The following is a 16,173-nucleotide window of genomic DNA, read 5'->3' on the forward strand; positions in this document are numbered from 1 at the left end:
ATGGCCATAGAAACCCAATTCAGTCCCGTTTAACCTATTTGTCATCCTTATCTTATGTTATCTTTCTCTCCACACGGCCTTGCTTACATCCACCTCCCCACCAAATAATGTGTCCTTTGCTCCCACTGCACCCACTTTGTTACCCTCCTACTCTGAAGTCTCCTCCATTTCCTTTTGTTTCTCTGTTCCATCAATGTCAACAAACACCAGAGTTCTATCACGGCACTCTTCTTACTAAGATCTTCTTACCTCACCTTGTTTTATGGCTTCAGCATGAAGTAGCCCTTATGGTATAGGCCTTTTTTTTATTTTTATTTTTTTTATTTTTAAACTTTACAATATTGTATTGGTTTTGCCAAATATCGAAATGAATCCACGACAGGTATACATGTGTTCCCCATCCTGAACCCTCCTCCCTCCTCCCTCCCCATACCATCCCTCTGGGTCGTCCCAGTGCACCAGCCCCAAGCATCCAATATCGTGCACTGAACCTGGACTGGCGACTTATTTCATATATGATATTATATGTATTTCAATGCCATTCTCCCAAATCTTCCCACCCTCTCCCTCTCCCACAGAGTCCAAAAGACTGTTCTATATATCAGTGTGTCTTTTGCTGTCTCGTATACAGGGTTATTGTTACCATCTTTCTAAATTCCATATATATGCGTTAGTATACTGTATTGGTGTTTTTCTTTCTGGCTTACTTCACTCTGTATAATAGGCTCCAGTTTCATCCACCTCATTAGAACTGATTCAAATGTATTCTTTTTAATGGCTGAGTAATACTCCATTGTGTACATGTACCATAGCTTTCTTATCCATTCATCTGCTGATGGACATCTAGGTTGCTTCCATGTCCTGGGTATTATAAACAGTGCTGCGATGAACATCGGGGTACACGTGTCTCTTTCCCTTCTGGTTTCCTCAGTGTGTATGCCCAGCAGTGGGATTGCTGGATCATAAGGCAGTTCTATTTGGTGTAGGCCTTTTTTACTAAACCAGTTGTATGTGTGGAAATATATATAATCATAATTCAAACAGTACAGAAGGAGAATTCAGCAAATACAGTCTTCCCTACTCAGTTCACCCCATCTCTGAACATCTCTCTACTAAGTGTCCTGGTTCAGTGGCACTGACTTAGTACAATCTCTTATCTCTCATCTGAATTATTTTAGTAAGCATCTGCTTCACCTTCCTTTCTATTCTTTAAGCCCTCCACCTTGTTGCCAGAGTGCTGTTTCTAAATATAAATCTGTTTTTCTTTCTTCCATAGTCAGAGTTGTCTGTTTCCTAAGAATAATGATATATAAAAGTGTCCATTATCCAAGCCTTGCCCACCTACCCAGTTTCCTCTTACATTACACAACACACACACACCCCCCCATACATAACTACTTGTGCTTCACTTGTAATTCTCCAAGCGTTCCATGCTATTTTATGTCACCATGCTTTCGCACATTCTGGTCTCTGCCCAGCATACCCTTGTCTACATCACAGATACTTGTCTTACAAGATCGGTTTCAAGTATCACCTATTCTTTTAAGCCTCTTCTGAACCCCAGGTAGAAGTGGCCTACGTATCCCCATCATGCCTTATGTACCTCTCTCTCTCTCTCTCTCTTATATATATATATATATATATACACCTATATATGTGCACACACCCACACGTCCATATAATTAGTGACCTGGCTGTCTGTAAGCTTTATGTATATGTTTTTATTGGTCTGAGTATTTCCACCATTTAGTACAGTTCTTATTTCTGGTAGGTAGTAAATAAATATTTGTTGAAGAATTAGTTTCCAGTTTTAATGGGACAAAGTATGCTTTTTGTTATATACTGAACCAGAGATGAGTATATATATCATCTCTACCCACCACCACCATGAAAAAAAAATGCTCCAGTTGCATGGGATCAGTAGAATCATCAACCTTTATTAAAAACACTGTGGAGTTTTTTCTTTTGCCTTGTTTTGTTTTAGGGTGAAATGGCTATAAAACTAAGAGCTGAGTAATAAAAAGGTATAATAAAGGTAAGAACATCTTACATGTCTGTAGCGTTTAAATCATATGTTGCTATATTCATTTGCCATTAGATTATGAAAATCATGGGCTTTCAGGTGGGACAGACTGAGTTAATCTGTCTCTAGGCAAGTTATTTAAACCTCAGTTTTTTGATGTGTAAGGTAGTAATAATATTATATGCATATTTGCCCTAAGAATTAGAGATAACCCAGTCTAAGATAAGCACCTGGCACACTGACATGTCAGATCACTCAGTCAGTGCTGGCAGCTTAGGTATTTGTTTATTTGGTTTTTATCCTTCATATCATGTATTTTTCTCCTGGCCATAGTATTGATGAAATAAATATTTTATTAATAAAGATAGCATGTTTTAAAAGAAATAGTAGTTCCATCATTGGAGTTCATTATGCTTATTTTGCCTTTATGAAAATATTCAGAATGAACTATCTGAATGAATTTTAACACAGTAAAATAAGATTTTTTAATGATAATATAAGTAATTTCTATGAAGAGATGTATGGTACGAAAACTGCAATTCGAAAGAGTAGTAAGCTGCTCTTAATTGAAAAAGTATATTTAATTGCATACAGACATAGCATTTTAGGAGCAGTATGCAAAACTGCATGTTTTAAAACTAATAAAAACTTCAGAATAACTAGAATTTTTATGTTTGGAGAACATGAATTACTGATAAAAATTCAACTAATTTGTTGAATCATTGTATAGAAAAGATTTAAACAGCAATAATATATAATAAGATAATTAACAGCACCAATAACATAGTCTTTATTAGAAATTTAAATAGATACTTTTATAAAATCAAAATTATTTTGTGAGTAAATAATAATAATGGCTAGAAATATCAGAGAAGAATGAAAGAATCAGAAAAATGACTCAGATGCAAAGTCTGTCAAGTTCACTCAGGTTCCTGGTTAATATGGTATTTGTCTTAGTAACATACTACAAACTGTAACATATGATCCCTCCACTCCTCAGATCTAAAAGATCTGATCTAAAAAGATCACTTTTCACCAAGTGATCAAACTCAGTAAACTGGCTCCAAAGTTGACCTGCAGCAGATTTGGGTTTGGACTGATTTGAATATACACTTGATCCTTTTTAATTGAAGATATAACAACCACATGGACAAATAACTTTTATCTGTTTTTGACCGTGACCTATAGTAAGAAGTACATCTTAATATCATCCCAGTATGTACATATGTATGTGTACTTGCTTGTGTGTGTGTATCTGAAATGATGTTCCCAACACAGCGAATACCCTTACCACATTCTATTAGTTGCTATTCTGTTCTGTTTCTTTTTTCTTTTAATACTGTTTGCAACCCACAGTGTGAAAACACTCATCTGGACAGGCATGTAACACGTTTTTTTCTCCTTCAGTCAGCCTTCTTGAGAAATCAGTTTAGGGGTTAAAAGGAGAGGAAAGGTGAAGAAGTAAAAATGAGTAAAGCATGTTAGAGAATAGGGAGTCATCTGGTATGACTGTAATATAAAAAGTGTACGCTGCCCAGTGGTATGTATCTACCAGCTTCAGGAGCAATGCTAATCTAATCTCTCTATCATTTTGAATTAATAGTGTAATGGTGAAGCAGTTGTTATACTTTTCTGTACTTTTGTTCTACCCCTTTTCAGTCAGTTTTTTCAATTTTTTCAGCATTGCCCCTTGAACAATCTTGAACAGATTCACTGTGGTTTCTTCCATTGGTTGGAATTAGTACCATTTACAGATGTGAGTAATTTCGGTCTGTAACTTTTCCTCCAAATTATTTAGAATACATATGTATGACTGTGAATCAGAGAACCCCATTATTTACCTTCTTTATCAAGCCTTTGTCTTCCCAAAAAAGCAGCCCTCTAATTCCAGGGTGATTGCTTTCTTAAAATCTTGTTTTAAACTTTGAGTTTTTCAAAGGCCTCATATCCATGTTTTAACATTTTTATCACTAAATTGCAGATATTATTCCTGACAAACTCCCAACAAATAGCAGGATTTTCCATTATAGAAACTACGTTACTTTTCCCAAAAAAAAATTTGTTTCCTTATGGGTCTTCACAAGAGAAAGGACTATGTTAGAAAAATCTGTAAAGGTAATGTTATTGTAAAATGTTTTAATCTATTCCATGCCATTCAACCAAGCATAAGAAATAAGCTATTTTAGTAAATGACTTTGTCAAGTGTTAGATAGTATTGATATGAAATTGTCTGCCAGCAAGTATGTATTGAATGCCAACTGTGTGCCGGGCATTGCTCTAAGCCCTGGGAATAATCAGTGGAGAAGACAGACAAAAATTCCTGCCCTTGCCCTTTGGAGCTTTCGTTCTACTGAGGGGAGAAATAAGAATTTTTTGCAAGTAAAAGATAATCTCAAGTTATATAATGGAAATTAGAACTCAAGTTATATAATGGAAAGTAAAGCAGGGAAGAGCATAGTGATTATGACTGCCTATAGTTACAAATGGGCACACAGAAGACATACAATGAGCGTCATGGTTCTCATGTATCTTCTGAAAGTGGCCAGAGCAGCAGGGAAACCATCACAGAGCCTCTAAGTCCCACGTCAACACAGGTGCCCAGGTAGAAGCAATCAGATGTGTTTAGCGTGGGAGAATGGCTGTGAGGCAGATTTCTTTGTGGTAAATTGGTCACGTTTCTTCTCTGCTTGTGTGTGTGCCTATGCATGCATGCTTCTAGCCACATTCTTTATCTGGGGGAAAGTAAGGAAAAGGAATTCTTATCTGTCCACATTCTGGGCTGGTCTGACATTATATTGCTTTCTTTTTGTTATTAAGAGGTAATAATAAATACTGGCCAAACACACGATACCAGAGCCAGACTCACTGGGTTAAAACCTCATTTTTGGTAAGTTACTAGCTGTATAAAGTTGGATCAGTTGTTTAACCCTTCTGTGTCTCAGTGTCCTCATTTGTAAAATACGAAGTTCCAAATAATTAAAATTTGATCAGAGTGGATTACTTTTAGTTTTCAGGACAAATTATATTTTGTAACATTTAATACGGTGGGTGGCGGGGGGACAAACACAAAAGCAAGGGAGAAGAAAAAGTAAGTTTTAAAGCAAAGACAGTCTGAAAAGACCACATACTATCATACTATGTTTCCAAATGTTTGACACTCTGGAAAAGGGGAAATTTATGAAGACAGTAAAAAGCTCAGTGGTTGCCAGGGATTAGAAGGGATGAACAGACAGAACTGCATGGGTTATTAGGGCAGTGAAACTATTCTTTATGATGTAAACAGTGGATACATGGGATTACAGTCAGTGCTCCATATCCACAGATTCCACATTCATGGATTGAATTCAACCAACTGTGAATCAAAAATACTTGGGAAAATAAAATCCAGAAAATTCTGAAGAGCAGGACTTGAATTTGCTGACACTAGCAAGTATTTCCATAATATAATTGCATATATAATTACATAATATCATATTAGGTATTATAAGTAATCTAGATATATTTTAAAGTATACAAGAGGATATGTGTAGGTTATATGCAAAGACTATGCCATCATATTTTCTGTAAGGAACTTGAGGATCCTTGGACATGAGCATCCATGGGGGATCCTGTGGATTCCAAGGGACAAACGTATATTTGTCAAAACCTGTAGACTATACATCACCAAGAGTGAACCCTTGGTGATTTAAGCTGTGGACTTTGAGTGATAATGATGTGTCCGTGTAGGTTCATTAACTGTAACAAATGGTGGTGGCTGTGGGGTTGGGGGCAGGCAGAGTATCTGGGACTGTCTGTACTTTTGCTTAATTTTGCCGAACCTCAAAGTGCTTTAACAAAAATCTTTAAAAAGTAAAAAGGAAGAAAGAAAAGAAAACAAACATGAGAGAGAATGAAATCTGAGACCCACAGAGAAAAGATAGGAGAAGAGGAAAGGAAGGAGTGGGGAAGATGTCAGTGACCCACTTCCTGTGAGGGTGTCCACCTTTTGTCGCTTGTGCGATTTGTCGGTCTTAAAGCTGTTTGTGTTGATAGCAGAAAAATACCCCCTGGAAAGTAATATTGTCTAGAGAAAAATTAACAGGACTTACTTTTTGGTAATGTTAAAGCATTTGGGAGAGACGGAGTTTCCTGTGTGTCTGTGTGCGTTTCCTGCTGGTGTGTCACCCCTTGGGAAGTTAGTGTTACGTATTTTATGGATGCCCAACATGTAACTGGACATGAGGGATAATTGTTGGTGGGTGACAGTTTCATAAAGACTTAAAAAGTTATTGGAACAACAAGCAGTGTTCATGGGTATTACGTGACAGAGTCAAGACAATACCAGAAATTGCCTTTAACATGTATAAATTATTGTCATTATCTTATTTCTTGAGGTTCCAATGCAGAATTATATAGAAATTAACATTTTATTTTAATACTAATAAACATATTTACCCTATGAAGGGCTGATTCACTACATGAGCAAAACATTAACTTTAATTGTAGTACATCTCTGTGTCTAAATTTGCCAAGGGCTTAAACCAAGATGTCTTTGTTATAGTTCATTCTGGAAAAAAATTCAATCACATGGATCCAGGACACTATACTAGAATTTATTCTTTAATCCATCTTTTTAAAGGCTCACAATACCAGATCATATGTGTATAAGTGTGTGTGTGTGTGTGTGTGTGCGTGCGTGCGTGCGTGCACATGCCAAATGCCAGCCACCACTGAAGTAAGGAAAAACAATGACTTATTTATAAATTATATCCTATTTACATATCAAACAGATATTGTAACTGTTTGAACTCTTTCCCTTACTAGTGTGCCTTTATAAATTCATAAATGGCTATAATTTTTTCTTTCAAGAGCTATTACAAATCACATTGGAAATCCCTCCTCCCCTGTCAGCAGTGTTGTACAAGTGAACCACATTAAAATGAGTTTCTCAGGGGTAGCTTTGAGGGGTAAAGAAATTTAAAGCACTTGAACTTGAAAATTCCATTCTCTGACGCTAATCACCGGCCCTTCCAGCTCTCCCAGTTCTTCCCACCCTCCCAGTCTTTTCATTTCCACCACATCTGTGCTTTATTTGTACTCATAAACTCTGCATTTCCAATCTGTCAAGCCCCTTGGCTCCACGTGGCCTCCTAACACAGCCTGGGACCTTATCAGTCATCTGAACACTACCTTCACTGAGCACTCTCCAAGGCTTTGTTGCCAGACTCATCCATCACGGTTTCCTTGACATTCCCACCTTTAGCCTAATATCTTACAATAAGGTTGTTACTCCATCAATATATAATGAAAGGGAGGAGAGGAGAGAAAATTCTTCGACACAGTGTTAATGTACTGAAAATTTCTTGTGGAAATGTGTTATTTTTTGCTACTTGCAAGTGGAACAAATTCCTGTTGTTGTACATCAACAGGGTTCGCATACCTGTGGCCCGGTATTTTTTATTTTTCTATATCTATCCTGTTTCCCTTTATCTTTATTGAAGGCCACTTCCACTCCTGCAAATCATCCATTCCATTATGTAGCTTTCCTTATTACAGTTAGATCATCTAAATTTATTTTCCTTGAGTCTTTTTCACCCAGGGATTTTTTAGTATCTTCACTTACTCTTTTCTTCTGTGATCTCTCTTCAAAAAAATGAGCTCTGTGTGTGTCCGTGTGTGTGTGTGTGAACGTGCGTGCGTGCACTCAGGCACAGTTTATGTGTGTTAATGTAAATAACTTTCAAAACTTAACCCCTCTCTCTCTTCTTCGTTCCTTCTGCTCTCTCTCAGCCTTTCTTCAGCTATGCCCTTCCTCAGTGATCACCAGTGACTTCTGATTGTCAGTATTTTCTTCTCAGTCCCTTACTCTATCAGTGGCATGACATTATAGATATTATAGATATTATAGACATTACTGAAATTCTGTCCTCACTTTGCTTTACAGCACCATTTTCCTTCATATAGCTCTTTAGTCTTCTTAACTGCTATCTTCTTCTTCCAGACCTGAAATGTAGGTGTCCCTTTCATGTCCTTATACCTCAGTTGCTGCTAAGTCACTTCAGTCGTGTCCAACTCTGTGTGACCCCATGACGGCAGCCCACCAGGCTCCCCCGTCCCTGGGATTCTCCAGGCAAGAACACTGGAGTGGGTTGCCATTTCCTTCTCCAGTGCATGAAACTGAAAAGTGAAAGTGAAGTTGCTCAGTCGTGTCCAACTCTTAGCGACCCCATGGACTGCAGCCCACCAGGCTCCTCCGTTCATGGGATTTTCCAGGCAAGAGTACTGGAGTGGGGTACCATTGCCTTCTCCATAGTGATTCTCAAATTTTAGTGAGTGTAAAAATCACCAAAAGATTTCTGTTGAAAATGTAGGTTTCTAGATCCTACCCTCAAAGATTATGATTGCTGCTGCTAAGTCACTTCAGTCATGTCCGACTCTGTGCGACCCCATAGACGGCAGCCCACCAGGCCCCGCCGTCCCTGGGATTCTCCAGGCAAGAACACTGGAGTGGGTTGCCATTTCCTCCTCCAGTGCATGAAAGTGAAAAGTGAAAGTGAAGTCACTCAGTCATGTCCGACTCTTAACGACCCCATGGACTGCAGCCTACCAGGCTCCTCCATCCATGGGATTTTCCAGGCAAGAGTACTGGAGTGGGTTGCCATTGCCTTCTCTGAAAGATTGTGATTAGGTAGGTCTAGAATGAGGCCCAGGAGTCTGTATTTTTAACAATCTGCATTCTTCTGACTCTAATAAAAGTGATTCAGGGCCACACTTTAAAAAATAATAATAATAATCCTCTGCAGCCCTATCTACTCCTGTGACCTCAGTCATTGCTTCCAGGCTGATTATTTCCAAATATTTTAACATCCTACTCTCATGAATTTCTCCTTATTCTGTGGACCATACTTCTGGACCATATTCAGGACCAGAGCAGGGCTGATAATCATACTTACTTTTGGTTATTAAAATAATGTTCAGAGAAACACTTGTAAGCAGCCGTTGCCCTCAGCCCACAAGTGTCATTCTACCACAATGGTCCTGTCTATCCTGGTGCCTCTCCTCAGATCTTCTGGACCTCCCCACTTTTCAGCAACGAAAAAGTAACACCTGGAACCACAGAGTTTCTCCAGAATCCTGCCCCAGTGCAAAGGCTAGCATCCTAATTGGTTGAATTGTATCCATTAAATATTAATATTACCCCTGTTGTAGGTGATGATGTCATTAACTATATTGGGCACAGGAGAAGCAGCTAGTTTTAGTGGGGGAGAATAGTAAATTCAGCATATAAGATAGTTTATGTGCAATACTCTTAAACCTACTAAAATGGTTGGATGGAGAGACCTGTAATAAGTTCAAAAATCACAAAGCTGTGCTTTCCAAATTTGACTAATCATCAGAATCTAAGGCCCAACCCTGAGAAATTTTGACTCATTAGAATTGGGGCAGGACCCAGAAATCAGTTTTTTAACCTTTCCCACAGTGGTTCTGATGATTAGGTGGATATGAGAACCACTGCTTTGGACTGAGGACACAGCGAAGTAGAACCAAAGTATTGCCCCCTGTTGGACCTCAAATAGGCATTTCCATTCCATGGCATAGTCAGAAAGATCAGACAACAGGATATGTGGGTTTTTCTGCACAACTAATTACCGCAGCCAGAAAGTATCACATGTATGTATTTTATACACAGAAAGCAACTCAGTGTTGCATTCCACTCAACAGAATGCATTTCGTCCCTGGTAAGAAAGAGTTCCACTTCTAGGAGTTTCTTTGAAAATAAATTCCACAAGGAAATCAATCCCTGTTTGGGAAAAACGTAACAAAGTGTAGTCACCTTCTATGTCTTTTAAATTTAAGAGAACATATATAATTATATTATAATCAGGTGTTGCTTTTCTCTGAATCATATGTACAGTTTATTGAAACAAAAGAGAAATAACAATTCTATAAAATGTTGTATCGTGAGTTTAGTCCTGAGTCATTCGTTATGTACGTGATTCCTGAGTCACTAATTACTAAGGCTTTCCTATAAGGAAAAGAGTACTAACAATAGGCAAAGTCAGTGATTGTGAAACTTTTTGAATACAAATGATTATAGTTACCAAAAGATTGTTTTAAAACTGTATTGGAGAAATTAAATTCTGTTGTTACATTTATATCAAAAGTAGATATTAACATCAGTTTTCATTGAAAAACATGTACTTTAATTTCCTGAGGAATTAAATCTGGGGGATTTAAAAGCTTATAAAGAAACATTCTTAAAATTTACAGCATTATAGAAGTTTTACTATCTAGAGAGAAGGCAGTTTGTTGGTTGCCTAGTAGAGATACATTTTGGAAGTAAGGTTTTTGGTCCTCTATTTTGTCTATAATACTAAAACCTAATATATGTAATTGCTGTAATGAGAAAAAAACAAAGTAAAATAATTAAGGTTAATGCCTGCTGTTACATTTTTTTCTGTAAATGCCCTTAGTTCTCCCATGTCCCGCCCACCCCTGCTCCCTACCCCCCAACTATTCCGCACTTGGAAACACAAAACAACTTGTCAGTTCAGTTTATTCAGTTAGGGTCAGTTCTGTGAAAACAAAGTCAAGGCAATTGTTTGATTTAATTGACTAGTGAAACTGGTTATACAGGTAAGTAGAAGTTAGTTTTATTTTTGTCCAGCTGCATATTTGAATGTTCATAAAATAACTTAGCAGAATAATAAGATTCCAGTGACATTGTAATAGATTTTAAAGAATGATTACCAAAGCAAGGGAAAAGGGCTCTAAAACACAAACTGCAGAAAATATTCATGGTATTTGTTTTTCTTTATGGCTCTCCCTTCACTATAATGAATTGTGTCCAAAAAAAAAAGAAGTCTTTTCTTTCACTGTTCATATCCTGTTCTTTGAGGAATTTTTTTCCTAGGTGATAGTTAATATAACCTTAACAAAAATGTCCAGTATAATTCAGGTGAATCATTTACGTAACTTTTATAAAGTGGTCCTCAAACTGTATGCTGATAGCCTTTAAGAGTTAGTCAGCCGCCTCTTGGCTTCACTTTCTTCCTCACCCGCCTGAACCTCATGGTTGATCATTTTCACAATGAACGTTTCTGCCCTTGATTCTTTGTCCCTTCCTCTGTTCACACCCTGCTCTTCTCTACACCTTCAACTTGGAGGTTGCCGGTCACTCTTTTTTTTTTTTTTCCCCCCTGTGAGAGGAGAAGCAAAAAAAGTGCAGTGCTAAAATACATGATATGTTTCGATCTTAATTCAAAAAAAATGAGTAGATCTTGTAAATGTAGTTTATTTGAGAGGGAAATATAAATCATTTCTTGTCCTAGAAAAACAGCAAATCTTCAGCCTCAGTTAAACTTGTTAGGGTTTATAAAGGAAAGAGAAAAAATTTTTTCATATAAAAAGCTAGAATTTTATTGTCAAAGAACATTTAAGGTCATAAAGTAGGAATTTTATCATTTTTTTTGTTCTGCATAATAAAATGCTCCCTTCCTGACCCCCTCATCCTTATAATAATAGATATCCACCACTTTTTTTCTAATTGTTCAGTTTTCACATATCCAGCTTTCTAGTTCCTTTTTCAAGAACTTATTATGTACCAAAGTGGTGGCCTCCTCATACTGACAGTACTGTGTAGTCCTGTTCTAGCATACATTTTATATTTGCTTAGGAGAAGAAGAGTAAACACAAAGAAATTTAAAAAAACTAAGGTTGGTTGATTACATAAATGATAAAATCCTTTAGGAAGATCTAAAGGAAAGGTCTTATATATCAAGAACATTACATAGTTTGTACCCCTTTCATATTGGTGCTTCTGTTATGGAAAAAAATTTTAAAGTATCAAGGAAAAATTTTATCTACAGTACAAAATAATTTGTTTTAGCATTATTTATACTAGTCAAAAATTGATGACAGCCTAAATGTTTGCTAGTATAAACAATGTAATTAAATTGTGACTCATTGGCTTACTAGACAGTTTTATAACCATTAAAAATATAAATTAAGGTCTTCTGACAGCCTGAAAGAATGATTATGATATAAGATAAAGTGAAAAAGGATGATACAAAGTTGTACACAGTACACTAACGTTGAACAATCTGAAAAGGAACTAGAATATTTTATTTATAAAATAAAATACTTAGGAATAAATTTGATCAAAGGGGAGAAAGACGTGCACTGGAAACTACAAGACATTCCTGAAAGAAGTTAAAGAAGACATCCCTGGCTAATAGATGATTTAAGATTGTTTTTTGTGTGTTTGGTTGGTTGGCTTGGTTGTTTTTTCTCTTAATTTTTTTAAATTAAAGTATTGTTGAATTATAACATTGTATAAGTTTGAGATATAGAACATAGTGATTCACAGTTTTTAAAGATTATACTCCATCTGTAGCTGTTGTACAATATTGACTATATTCCCTGTGCTGTACAATATATCCTTGTAGCTTTTTTTTTTTTCTTTTTCTTTTTAGCCATGCTGCATGGCTTGTGAGATCTTAGTAACCTGACCAGGGATTGAACCCAGGCCCTTGGTAATAAGAGTGCAGAGGCATAACCACTGGACTGCCAGGGAATTCCCACTGACTTCTTTTATACATACTAGTTTGTTCCTCCCCCACCCCTATCCTCCCCTACCCTCTCTTCCCTCTCCCCACAGATAAACCACTAGTTTGTTTTCTATGTCTGTGAGTTTGTTTCTTTTTCTGTTATATTTACTAGTTTGTTGTATTCTGTAGATTCCACAGATAAGTGACAACATTATAGTATTTGTCTTTCTGTCTGACTTACTTCACTAAGCATGATGCCCTCCGAGTCCATCAATGCTGTTGCAAATGGCAGTATTTCATTTTTCATGACTGAGTAATATTCTGTGTGTGTGTGTGTGTGTGTGTGTGTGTGTGTGTGGTTATTGTTTAGTCTCTAAGTCCTATTCGATGCCTTTGGTACCCCGTGGACTGTAGCCTGCCAGGCTCCTCTGTCCATGAGATTTCCCAGGCAAGACTACTGGAGTGGGTTGCCATTTCCTACTCCAGGGGATCTTCCCAACCCCAGAGATCAAGCCCATGTCTTCTGCATTGGCAGGTGGCTCTTTACCACTAAGCCACCTGTGAAGCCACCACATCTTCTTGCTCCATTCATCTGTTGATGGACTTGCTTCTATATCTTGGCTATTTTAAGCAACTTCTGTTATGAGTATTGGGGTGCATGTATCTCCATCTTTTCCAAAGGACAGAAGAACCAAAAAAAATTGCAGTGCTAAAATAAATGATATGTTTAGGGGAGTGGGATTGCTTGATCATCTGATACTCTATTTTTAGTTTTTCGAAGAACCGCCATACTATTTTCCATAGTGTCTGCACCAATTTATATTCCCACCAACAGTGTTCAAGGGTTCTCTTTTCTCCACATCTTGCCAACATTTGTTATTTGTGGTCTTTTTGATGATAGCCATTCTGATAGGTGTAAGGTGATAACTTACTGTGATTTTGATTTACATTTCTCCAGTGATTGGTGATGTTGAGCATCTTTTCATCTACCTGTTAGCTATCTGTATGTAGAAGACTTAATATTGTTAAGATAACAGTACTACTCAAAATGACTGACAGATTCAGAGCAGTCCCTATCAAAATCCCAAAAGTATGTTTTGCAGAAACAGAAAAGCCCATTTAAAAATTCATGTGGAATTTCAAGTGACCTCGAATAGCCAAAACAGTCTTGAAAATGGAAAACAAAGGTAGAAAGACTCATCTTTAGATTTTAAAACTTATTGTGAAGTTACAGTAATCAAAAGAGTGTTATGCTGGCATAAGGACAGACATATAAGATTGATGGAATAGAATTGAGAGCCCAGAAGTAAATCTCACATACATGATTTTTTAGTAAGGATGCCAGGACCACTCAATGGAGAAAATACAGTCCTTTCAACAAACAGTACTGGTAAAATTGGATATCTACATGTAAAAGATTGAAATGGACCCATGTCTTACACTGCATATAAAAATTAACTCAAAATGAATCAAATATGTTAAATTTCAAAAATAAAGGTATAAAACTCATAGAAGAAAATGTAGGAGAAAATCTATGACCTTGGGATTGGCAGTGGTTTCTTTAAAATGACACCAAAATTATGTGCAACAACAACAACAAAAATAGGTATGGTTGTACGTCATCAAAATTAAAACCTTTTGTGATCAAAGGTCAGTATCAAGATGGTGAAAAGAATAGGAGAAAATATTTGCAATTCACATAGCTAATTAAGGATTTAATATCCAGAATATATAAAGAACTCATATAACTCAACAGCAAAAAAAAAAAAAAAAAAAAGCCTAACTAAAATATGGGCAAAAGATGTGAATAGACATTTCTCCAAAGAGGATATTCAAATGGCCAATACGTACATAAAATAACTGTATTGGAGAGGATGTGGAGAAATTGGAACCAAGTGCATTGCTAGTAGGAATGTAAAATGATGCAGTCACTTTGAAAAACAGTTGGCAGTTCCTCAAAAAGTTAAATACAAATTACCATATGACCTAGCAATTCCACTCCACTCCTAGGTAGATAACCAAAGGAACTGAAAACAGGGACTCAAACAGGTATTTGTACACCACAACATTAGTCACAATAGCCAAAAAGTGGGAACAATGCAAGTATCCACTGGCAGATGAATGAATAAACAAAATATGCTATAAACATACAATGGAATATTATTTAGCCATAAAAAGGAATACGGTGCAACATAGATAAACCTTGAATACATTAGAATTAAATGAATTAAACAGAGGCAACATGACAAATATCATATGATTCCACTTATATGAGGTATCTAGAATGGGCAAATTCATATAGAAAGAAAAGGGTTTCTGGGAACTAGGGAATTAAGGGGAGTGTTTTTACTTAATCTGTACAGAGTTTCTGTTTGGGTTGATGAAAATGTTCTAGAAATAGATACTAGTGATGCTTACCTATTGTGAATGTACTTAATGCCATTGAATTGTACACTGTAAAAATGCACAAAATCATAAATTTTATGTTTACATTTTAAACATGATTATTTAAAATATATATAGTTATTTCAGTTCAGTTTAGTCGCTCAGTCATCTCCGACTCTTTGCGACCCCATGAACCGCAGCATGCCAGGCCTCCCTGTCCATAACCAACTCCTGGAGTCCACCCAAACCCGTGTCCATTGAGTCCGTGATGCCATTCAGCCATCTCATCCTCTGTCGTCCCCTTCTCTTCCTGCCCTCAATATTTCCCAGCATCACGGTCTTTTCAAATGAGTCAGCTCTTCGCATCAGGAGGCCAAATTATTGGAGTTTTAGCTTCAACATCAGTCCTTCCAATAAACACCCAGGACTGATCTCCTTTAGGATGGAATGGTTGGATCTCCTTGCAGTCCAAGGGACTCAAGAGTCTTCTCCAACACCATAGTTCAAAAACATCAATTCTTCTGTGCTCAGCTTTCTTTATACTCCAACGCTCACATCCATACATGACCACTGGAAAAACCATAGCCTTGACTAGATGGACCTTTGTTGGCAAAGTAATGTTTCTGCTTTTGAATATGCTATCTAGGTTGTTCATAACTTTCCTTCCAAGGAGTAAGCATCTTTTAATTTCATGGCTGCAGTCACCATCTGCAGTGATTTTGGAGCCCAAAAAAATAAAGTCAGCCACTGTTTCTACTGTTTCCCCATCTATTTGCCATGAAGTGATGGGACAAAATGCCATGATCTTCGTTTTCTGAATGTTGAGCTTTAAGCCAACTTTTTCACTCTCCTCTTTCACCTTCATCAAGAGGCTCTTTAGTTCTTCACTTTCTGCCATAATATAGTTATTTAGGTGCATAAATTATACATAGTGATTTAGGTACGTAAGTAAAGATGACAAGGAATATGAAAGCATGAAAAATCACAGAATTATAAGTGATTATGTTATTTTGGGGCTTCTGGGTGACTCAGATGGTAAAGAACCTGCCTGAAATGCAGGAGACCCAGGTTCGATCCCTAGGTTGGGAAGATCCCCTGTAGAAGAGAATGACAACCCCACTCCTGTATTCTTTCCTGGAGAATTCCATTGACAGAGGAACCTGGCAGGCTACAGTCAATGGAGTCGCAAAGAGTTGGACACGACTAGCAACTAACACTTTCACTGTGTTATTTTGA

At 37.0% G+C, this 16,173-nt stretch overlaps 1 protein-coding gene across 8 annotated transcripts in view; it reads left to right on the forward strand.

Annotated features, from left to right (window-relative positions):
• The window catches only part of PIBF1 (progesterone immunomodulatory binding factor 1), a 232,890-nt gene that overhangs the window by 171,170 nt on the left and 45,547 nt on the right, over window positions 1-16,173 (forward strand). The window lies entirely within an intron of this gene.

The sequence above is a fragment of the Bos grunniens genome, chromosome 12 (genome assembly GCF_055505025.1).
Source record: "Bos grunniens cultivar Pamir isolate PY7600 chromosome 12, Bosgru_T2T1.0, whole genome shotgun sequence".
Lineage (NCBI taxonomy): Eukaryota > Metazoa > Chordata > Mammalia > Artiodactyla > Bovidae > Bos > Bos grunniens.